This window comes from Lactuca sativa, chromosome 1 (genome assembly GCF_002870075.4).
Source record: "Lactuca sativa cultivar Salinas chromosome 1, Lsat_Salinas_v11, whole genome shotgun sequence".
Lineage (NCBI taxonomy): Eukaryota > Viridiplantae > Streptophyta > Magnoliopsida > Asterales > Asteraceae > Lactuca > Lactuca sativa.
In genome coordinates this window covers 205083994-205094875 of record NC_056623.2, presented here as the reverse complement: position 1 = coordinate 205094875, position 10882 = coordinate 205083994, and positions in this window count along the sequence as shown.

Sequence of the window (10882 nt, the reverse complement as noted above, 5' to 3'; positions counted from 1 at the left end):
GAATACGCACCCACGGATCACCTCCGTGGCATATATCACCCTCTCGTCAACTATGGAAACTCTTAGAGTCCGACTCAACGCCTCACGACTAACACTGATATGCTGACTAAAAGCCAAAGATACAAAAGACCGACTCGCACCCGAGTAAAATAACACCAGGGCAGATACAAAATTCACAAGAAAAGTAACTACGCATAACATAATATAAGCATAATATCTCAACATAAAAATAAATACACGAAAGAATACATACCAGCCACGACATTAGGCGCTATGCAGACCTCCTCCGCGGTCAACTGAAAGGCTCTCCCTCGTGCCCTCGGCGCCTCGGCCTTCACTGGCCGACTCTCGGTAGCTCTGATGGCGGCTGGGGCAGATCCTTGAGGTGCTCCCTGAGCTGATCCCCGCAACTGCGAACACTCTGCCTTCTGGTGTCCGCTCTGGTTGCAGTGAAAACACACTGCAAACCCCTTGGGGCAGTCCTTGGCCATATGCCCCTCCTTACCACACTTGTGTCAAGATCCAGCTCTACAAACTCCATCATGACCCTTGCCGCACTTTCCACAAGTGCGGCCCTTATGGCTCCCTGATTTGGGATCAGCGGGCTTGGCCCGCTTGGCTGTCGGATGGGACTGTGCCGGTCGCCAATCCCTCCCCTGATACTCCGCCTCCTCCCTAGCCTGAGTCTCTAGCTCGATCTCCCTCTTCCGGGCATTTTCCTGAAGCTCGGAAAATGTCCGATACGAGCAGTTCGCCACGAACTCCCGAATATCTCTCCTCAAAATACTCAAATATCGGCTCATACGTGCCTGCTCAGTAGACACGTGCTTAGGGCAGAACATCGCCCTCTCGTGAAACATCCTGGTGATAACCGTAACGGACTCTGTACCCTGCTTGAGGGTCAAAAACTCCTGTGCCAACCGATCCCGTTCCACCGGTGGAACGTACTCATCACGAAACATGGTGGTGAACCTCTCCCAGGTCACCGCAGCAAGCTCTACTAGAGAATAGTGTGCTGTCGTGAACTTCCACCAATCCTTCGCCCCCAGGCGAGGCTGGTTCAGCACAAACCGAACCCTCAAGTGCTCCGGGAACGATCATGTGTAGAAGCAATCCTCAATGTCAGATACCCATCTCATCGCTGCAATCGGGTCCTACGTCCCGTCAAACTCTCGTGGCTTCGTGTTGCTGGACTCCCTGAACAACAACGAGTCACCCCCTTGCGGCCTAGCAGCAGCAATGGCTGCGGTGGCCGCTGCAACATCCGCCTCAGAAAGAGCGGCATAACGCTCGTCAAAAGTCTCTATCAACGTGGTCTTAATAGACCCGAACATCTCTGGTATCTCTACCCTGATGGCTGCAGCCACCTCCTCATGGATGATCCGGCGGATCTCCTCATCACTAGCCCCGCTGCTCTCTGGCATAAGACGTGTCCTCACAAAAGAGACTTTCTTTGAATTAGCTAAAACAACAACATCTTCACATAGCCATAATAAACAAAAACTTTTCACACTCCATAAAAACCTTTAGCTGCCGACGATTACTTCATACTTCAGCACAAGCACTTTTTTGTTGAGCTCCCCTTAACCAACTTCTCATATTAAACTTGATACATTTTTACATACAAGAGACCAAACTACTTCACATGACGTTTCCTTTCTTTTAATCTCTTTTTTCCTTTGTGCACAAGTAAGATATAATAAGACTTGTACATGCTTCGATTTTTGTTGCTTCTAGTGTGGTTCGGTGTAGCTTATTCATTCTAGTTTACCTCTAAATATCTATAACTTACATTGTGTATACAAATCAAATTCCCGATTGTATTCACTAAAACCATTGGCAGCTTTCTTTTAATCTGAAAATAGGTATCTCATTTTAATGTAAACACTAAATTCATTTCATCCTATCATAGCATTATACTTAAAAAACTCCCTTCTTGTTTTTCAAATACAATGCAAATATGATTGCTACAGAGGTAGATGAAAGTAGGATGTTATACTAAACAAGTAAATGAAAGTACATTAATATATCTTGTATTTTGTGATGATTAATTATGTTATACAACTACTGCATTACAATAGTTGTATCCCCGATTAGAAAAGACAATACAGAGAGCAAAAAACATGTCTCAAACGAAAACACAAGTGCCATAACACGCCATGTCACACCATATCACGTCTTGCCACACATCACATATAACAACAACGTTATATGCTTTTCGTAATGGCGAAATCACACCTCACGCCATGGCATGCCTTGGCGCGTGCCATGGCCCGCCTTTTAGAGCACCGGTTAGATGTGACTAAAACTAAACAATTTGTACAATAAAAGATCGTACTTGTGACTATAAGTGTATTATTGTCATGATTTAATTTATTATTTGTGAATAAATGTAAACAATAGTCAAAGTTTATATTTTTTTTTGATCAAACGTAATCGATTGTCATGATAAAAGATAAAACATGTGTAACTAAAAGTTACCACTAGTAATGAAAAATGAAAAATGTATGACTAAAAGTCGGCATTAGTCATGAAAATACATAATTACTTGAAAAACAATAATATTAAAAAATTTGATACGACAATTATTCTAACAAAATTACTGAAAAATGATAATATTAAACTATTTAATACGACAATATTAGACATGAATATAGATAATTACTTGAATTTTTTTTGTAAGAATAACAAATACAATGTAACACCGTAAAATTTAAGACATTTTTTTTGTATTTTAAACACATTTCCAAACACATTCATTCACAAAATCTCATTGTATCATATCATTGTTCACAAAACATTTCCCAAGATCAAATTATAATAAACTTCGTGGATGTGTGTATAAATCACGCCGGTGCATAGCGCATAACACTATAAGCATAAAGCTTAGTGAGTTCCCCAAAATACCACACATAATACATACTAGCCACTCGAGGCTATAACTCTGTAGGCCCTTGGGCCCCGAACTCTGTGGAGCCTCTGGTCCTAGCTCTGTGAACCTTCCGATTCTAACTCTAATATACTCTCATACACACATGGCATAAATCAGATCGAAATAATGCAGTGCAACACATCATATAAATAACATACAATAACTCTATAACATAACTCTAATTACCACTCAATGTAAAGAATAGTGAGTAGACTCACCTCAGATGTCTCGGTAAATCCCTGGCTCGGTAGCAGTATAGTCTAGCCTCCGCCTAATTACATAAAGTAAGATATGCTCATAAATATAACTCTCGAGACTAGACCCCACCCTCTCTTAGCATCCTCAGATGGGTAAAAGACCATTTTGCCCCTCTCTTGACTCAAAGACCCCATTGTTGACCAATCCCTATAAGTCAACAAAGTCAACGGTCAAACTTTGACCTGACTTGTCGAGTGCACTTGGGCGACTCGGCGAGTCTACACGTGAACTCTACTCCTCTGATTCTCTTTTGACTCACAGAGTCACTCACTTAACTCGACGGGTCATTCTCTAGATTCACAGTCTCGGGACAAGTCGACTCGACTCATCGAGTCTGTTCATGGACTCGATGAGTCCAAACCATGCTGACTTCCAATGGCTTCATGAGGTAAGATCTGATGCTCTACTCAATATATCTATCCTTTCTAGTCCCAAGGTTCTATTTGAAGAAATGACCTCTAATATGGCATCCTAAGATCATATTCACCATCAATCCACATAAAGCTCAAAGGAGTAACGTCTCTGACCTCTATGGATCCAGATCCAGACGATAATACGAAAAGGAACCATATACTCAATCAAAGCCATCTACAAAAGGGTCTAGAAAACCCTAACTCTATACACAATCACCAAAACAGAAGATGGATCGAGATTATACCTCAAATAAGCACTCTTGAGCTCAGAATTCCTCCAAATAGCACCTCCTTCAACCTCCTCTTGATCTTGATCACATTCTTCTTGCTAAACCAATGATAGAAAGTCAAATATGGCCTCTCCTCCTCACAAACGAATTAGCTCACTTAGGGTTTCTCTCAAGGGACTGGTAGCCACAATGGGAGGCTATGACTGCCCTTAAATAAGCTCCAAAACCCGGGAACTAGGGTTTCAATTGCCAACACAGACTCGACGAGTCATAAGCCCGACTCGTCGAGTCTGGTCACGAAGATTCTCAGAGACTTCCTCACCTACTCGACGAGTCATGGCACCAACTCATCGAGTCCCTCCGTTTGCTTGAATAAATAAATGCAATTAAATCATACCTGAAACTCTGGATGTTACAATTCTCCTCCACTAGAATCAGACTTCGCCCTCAAAGTCTTGCGCTGCAAACAGCTCGGGGTACTACTCAATCATTTCCGACTCCACTTCCCACGTCAGGTCGGATCCTTTTCTGTGTTGCCACTGGACCTGAACCAGAGTCACTTCCTTGTTCCTTAGAACCCTTACCCTCCGATCTCGAATCACAATTGGCTTCTCAATATAATTCAAACCCGTATCCACCTGGATATCCTCTAATGGAACCACTGCCGACTCATCAGCAATACACTTCCTCAACTGGGACACGTGGAAGGTATCGTGAATCTGACTTAACTCTGTAGGCAGCTCTAAGCGGTAGGCTACCCTGCCTACTCTCGCGATCAACCTGAAAGGTCCAATATACCGAGGCCCCAACTTGTCCCTCTTCCAGAATCGGATCACTCCTTTCCAAGGAGAGACCTTCAAGAGCACGAAGTCGCCGACCTGAAATTCGAGTTCGGATCGGCGCCTGTCCGCATAACTCTTCTGGCGACTTTGAACGGTCCACAACCTCTGTCTGACCTGTTGTATTTGCTCTGTCGTCTGAAGCACGATCTCCGTACTACCCATCACACGTTTCCTCACCTCTCCCTAGCAAATGGGGGTCCAACACCTCCTCCCGTACAACAGGTCAAAGGGTGGCATGCCAATGCTCGAGTGATGGATGTTGTTGTAGGAAAACTCTGCCAAGGGTGAATACATGTCCCAACTCCCGCTGAAATCCAACACACATGCTCGGAGCATGTCCTCGAGTCAGTCTGTGGGTGATATGCGGTACTAAGATGCAACCTCATACCCAATTCCTCATGAGATTTCTTCAAGAATCTGGAAGTGAAACGCACATCTCGATCTGAGAAAATCGAGATCGGCACTCCATGTCGCGATACCACCCCCCTCACGTACATCTCTGCCAACCTCTCTGCGGAAGAGCTCTCACTGATAGCAAGGAAATGAGCGCTCTTCGTCAACCTGTCTACAATCACCCAAATTGCATCCACGCCCATCGCAGTTCTCGACAATTTGGTGATAAAATCCATGGTAATATGTTCCCACTTCCACTCGGGAATCTATAATGGCTGCAGCTTACCATGTGGACGTTGGTGCTCGACCTTAACCCTGCGACAGGTCAAGCATCTTTCTACAAACCACACGACATCCCTCTTTATACAGGGCCACCAATATTCTCTCTTCAGGTCCAAATACATCTTAGTGTCCCCAAGATGGATCGAGAACCTCGATCGATGCGCCTCCTCCATCAAAATGCTACACGTTCTACCCACAAACGTTACCCAAATCAGACCCTGAAATGTCATAAGCCCCCGGCTGTCGGTAACGAACTCCGATACTTGCCCGATAACCCTTTCTCTCTTACGGTTCTCTGGTCTCACGGGCTCAGCCTGGGCCCCTCGAATGACGTCAAATATTGGGTCATCATTGTCAGCCTCATATAAACATCCTGTATCGGGGCACCCTCCGCCCTATGACTCAGGGCATCGGCTACAACGTTAGCCTTGCCCGGGTGGTATAGGATCTCACAATCGTAATCCTTCACCACATCCAACCATCTCCTCTGTCGCATGTTCAGATTGGGCTGATCCATTGAATACTTCAGGCTCTTGTGGTCTGTGTATATGGTACACCGAACCCCATACAGATAGTGACACCAGATCTTAAGGGCGAATACCACTGCCCCCAACTCCAGATCGCGGGTGGGATACCTCATCTCATGAGGCTTCACCTGCCTCAATGCGTATGCTATCACATGCCCCCTATGAATCAGCACCGCTCCCAGCCCAGATATCGACGCGTCACAATACACTACGAAGTCCTCCATCCCCTCCGGAAGGGCTAACACCGGGGCTTCGCATAGTCTCTAGCGAAGTGTCTCGAACGAGGCCTGCTGCTCTGGGCCCCATGAAAAAGCAACACCCTTCCGGGTCAACTTGGTGAGTGGCACGGCGATCTTGGAGAAATCCCTGATAAATCTCTGATAATAACCAGCCAACCCTAGGAAACTCCTGATCTCGGTAGGTGACCTCAGCACCTCCCAACTCATTACTGCCTCAATCTTGTCCGGATCGACCAATATCCCTTTCTGGTTAACGAGGTGCCCTAGGAATTGGACCTCTCGTAACCAGAAATCACACTTGGAGAATTTGGCATAAAGCCTCTCCGATCTCAAAACTCCGAGGTTCTCTCTCAAATGTTCCTCATGCTGATCTCTGGATCTCGAATACACCAATATGTCGTCAATGAACACGATCACTGAGCGATAAAACATCGGCCTGCACACTCTGTTCATGAGATCCATGAACACCGTCGGTGCATTGGTGAGCCCGAAAGGCATCACCACGAAATTATAATGCTCATAACGAGTCCTGAACGTTGTCTTCTGGATGTCCTCATCTCGCACTCTCACCTGATGATATCCAGACCTCAAATCAATCTTGGAGAACCAAGATGCTCCCTGTAACTGATCGAACAAATCGTCGATCCTCGGCAACGGGTAACGGTTCTTGACCGTTAACTTGTTCACCTCCCGGTAATCAATGCACATCCGGTGTGAACCATCCTTTTTCTTGAAAAAACGAATAGGCGCTCCCCACGGTGAGTTGCTCGTCCGAATAAACCCCTTCCACAGCAGCTCCTGAAGCTGCGAGGATAACTCCTTTATCTCTGGAGGCGCAAGGCGGTAGGGTGCCTTGGCGATAGGCACAACCTCCGGAACCAAATCGATGTTGAACTCAACCTGCCTCTCGGAAGGCACACCAGGTAACTCCTCCGGAAATACATCCGGGAACTCATGCACTATCGGAACCTCATCAACAGACCTCGGTCTCTCTGAATCAACCCTCGTATCCATCACATATGCTACAAATCCCTTACAGCCTTGCTGTAGACTCTGCCTCGCTCTAGCGGCTGAACAAAATGCCGACCCAGAACGTGTACCCTCGCCATACATCGTAAAAACTCCCCTACTTGGGTCTCTTATGGTCACCAGCTGTCGCTCGCTGTCGATGACCACTCCAAATCTGCTCAACCAGTCCATGCCCACAATGACACAAACATCTCCCATCGCGATAGGGACTAAGTCAATCGGAAACACCACTCCGAAAATATCTAGTACACAACCTCGAATCACCTCTGTGGCATACACGACTCTCTCGTCAGCTATGGAAATTCTCAGAGGCTGACTCAGCGCCTCTCGACTAATACTGGTGTGCTGACTAAAAGCCAAAGATACAAAAGACCGACTCGCACCCGAGTCAAATAACACCATGGCAGGTACAAAACTCACAAGAAAAGTACCTATGCATATAATAATATAAGCACAATATCTCAACATAAAAGTAAATACATGAAAGAATACATAGCAGCCACGACATCAGGCGTTGCGCGGACCTCTTTCGCAGTCAACTGGAAAGGCTCTCCCTCGTGCCTTCGGTGCCTCGGCTTTTACGGGCCGACTGTCCGTAGCTCTCATTGCAGCAGGGGAAGATCCCTAAGAAGCTCCCTGAACCATCCCTCGTAACTGTGGACACTCTGCCTTCCGGTGTCCAGTCTGGTTGAAGTGAAAACATACTGCAAATCCCTTGGGGCAATCCTTGGCCATATGCCCCTCCTTGCCACATTTGTAGCAAGACCCTGCTCTGCACACTCCATCGTGGCTCTTTCCGCACTTGCCACAAGTGCATCCCTTCTGACTCCCAGATCTCGAATCAGCGGGCTTGGCCCGCTTGGCTGCCCGCTGAGACTGCGCCGGTCGTCGATGTTGGGTTTTGAGCATTCTAACACTCCTATGGTGTACATGCAACCCTATAAACCTTGGATCTATGTTTTCACTATTATACATGCAAATAAGAACTTTCCAAGGCTTTAATCCTAACTAGCATATTATGAAGCACTTATACTATAAAGTACTAGTTAGATGACATACCTTTTGATGTAGCTTGATGTCTTCAAGCTTTAAGAGCTTAGCCCCAATAGTGTGGAAGCCTCAAATGGAATCACAAATCACCAAAATACCTTAGAAGACTTTAGAGAATATGGATACTTGGTTCTCTCTAGTGAAATTGGCTAGCCCTTCTTAGTGTACCACACTAGTGCCAATTTCACCAACCAAAGACATCTTTATATAGTGTGGAGGATTAGGGTTAAACCCTAATACCCATGAGCTTTCATTTCCTAGGATCCATGGGTTAAACACTCCATGGACTATCCATGAAAGCTTAGCCCAACCTAAATGAACTTGGCCCATTCCATATATATAAGAGTCCATATTTAATTAGTTCCTTTTGATCACTTAATTAATTATAAATTAATTCTTGATCAATACTAATTAAATAATATGATTCCATAATAATATATTAGAACTTATAATATATTAATATTAATCATAAACATACTATTCTCAAAAGATTATCCATATAAATTGTGTCAGTGAAGTGCAACCCAAATGGACCATGTCGGGTCGGGTCAAGTACATACCAAATATAGTTATGGACTTAGACATTAATCCAACAGTCTCCCACTTGGATAAGCTGCTGTCGAACTCTGATCTTGTCAACGAACTTGTCCATTAGATAAGGGATCATATATTCCTCCATTCTAGATATCATATGGACTGAGACATGGATTATAATCATTCTCTCTGTCCATTTGTTGTTTCCCGATTTCCGATTTATGACGACTGACTAATTGAACAAATCAAATCAGTCCTGGCCCGGCCGAGCACTTCCATTTGTCATCATCAAATCATCGAGGGGCCCACAGATATCGCTTTTATCCCGAAGGTAAAAGGAATGGATAAACTTCGACTCATATGGCTTGTTCTACTACTTGTTAAATCATACACAAAGGCATGTTTTATAGCACCGAGTTACCAAATGCGTTTTCGTGCAATCAATGTACAACCAACTCATAGTAACAACTCATATCTCTAGGTTTGAAGAATATAAGATATTATCGTCTCATGATCACTAGTGATAAAATCCATGAAGTGATTCCAATGAGCGCGGGTTGAATCCAATACTCAGAACTTATGAGCACTCATGAGTGTTGTAGCCCTTTGTCCAACACCTTAGACCTCTACAAGCCAACCCATGACAGTCTTAATTCATATCTACTTCCAACATATGACCGACTGTGTATGGTTTGAATAACTTAGTCATTCCGGAAGAATAACCTAGTTTATTCGGGAAGTCAAAACATGCAAAGTGAAACACAATAATAATTGAATCCAATATGGTCTCAGAACTTATGAATATAAATAAAACACCTTTTATTTATCACCATATGATTACACATTATTCATTGTATATTGTTTCGGCTATCAACTTTATTCTTGAATTTAAAACAATAGTTGTCCCATGCTCTAAGCATGTACACCAAGTATGCATACTATGTTTGTCTATGGTCTTTACTTTGTGAACTAGATCAATTGAACATAACTTCAATGATTCTCTTTTCACACTCCCAAATCCTTACTGCAAATGCAAGAATTCCAAATTCATACCATTTACTGAAATCTGCTAGATTCTAAACTTATATGCATTGATCCTCTTGTAATGATTATGCACAAAATCATAAAGACTGAACAACAAACATTATAGAGCATTCCAAAGGAGATCAACTCCTTGGAAACATCCTTCTTGCATTAAGTTCCCTTAATCTTACACAAATTGAAAATTCTAACTTTGAAACATTTCCAGATTCCATTTTAACTATCACTTCTGAACAAGAGTTGCCTCGTTACAGATTATGTCAATATGGTCCTTCCAGAATTATCACTATACTTCCAACTGTCCTTGAGCACCCAATCTTTGGTAAACCTTAGATTGTCCTAGACAATTGTTTAATCCTTTTAGTCATATCCAGTTCTAAACCTTTTCCCTTCTTAATGCCCCAGGCATTTGGAAAATTTTAGAAAGGATGAATATAGCACATGTAATCGATCCTATATCCGACACATATGGGACACGATTCATGATGTCTCACATAAAGACTAAACCAGTCTTTTGCTATAAAATTTCCATTTCAATTTGCCAAGTTCTCATAATTCAGATTATGAAAAGGGATGCCGTAATCATAATCGAATTTTAGAACGCAAATAATGGACCAATATACAGAATTTCCTTATGTTGAGCCATTCCAACATGAAATTCATATATATATCCTTGACTAAATGATTAAAGCCTCATGATCTAAGCTTATAGATTTGAAATGAAGTATAGTTTCCTCTCCCTTAATTATAGCAAAACAACTTTTCCCAATTGAAACCTTTTGTTTTCTATAATTAACATTGCTAACTTGCAATACTTATCATAATCATCATGCTCCCACTAACATGATGATTATTAGCATAACACTTATGCTCCCACTAGCTTTGACATGTACTCAGAAATCAGCTGGACTTCTAGAAATCAATACTTCATTGACTTTCTTACCAAAGTTCAGATTTCTGATGCTAGATTATTTTGATAAAACTTTATCAAAATCATACACCTTCCCTTAGATAGCACACTTGTGTATCTAAACAATTATGAAGAGGTATGCCGTAATCATAATAGTTAGACCTTTTTGCCAATTCTCACAAGTCCAGGTTAGTGTGTCGGT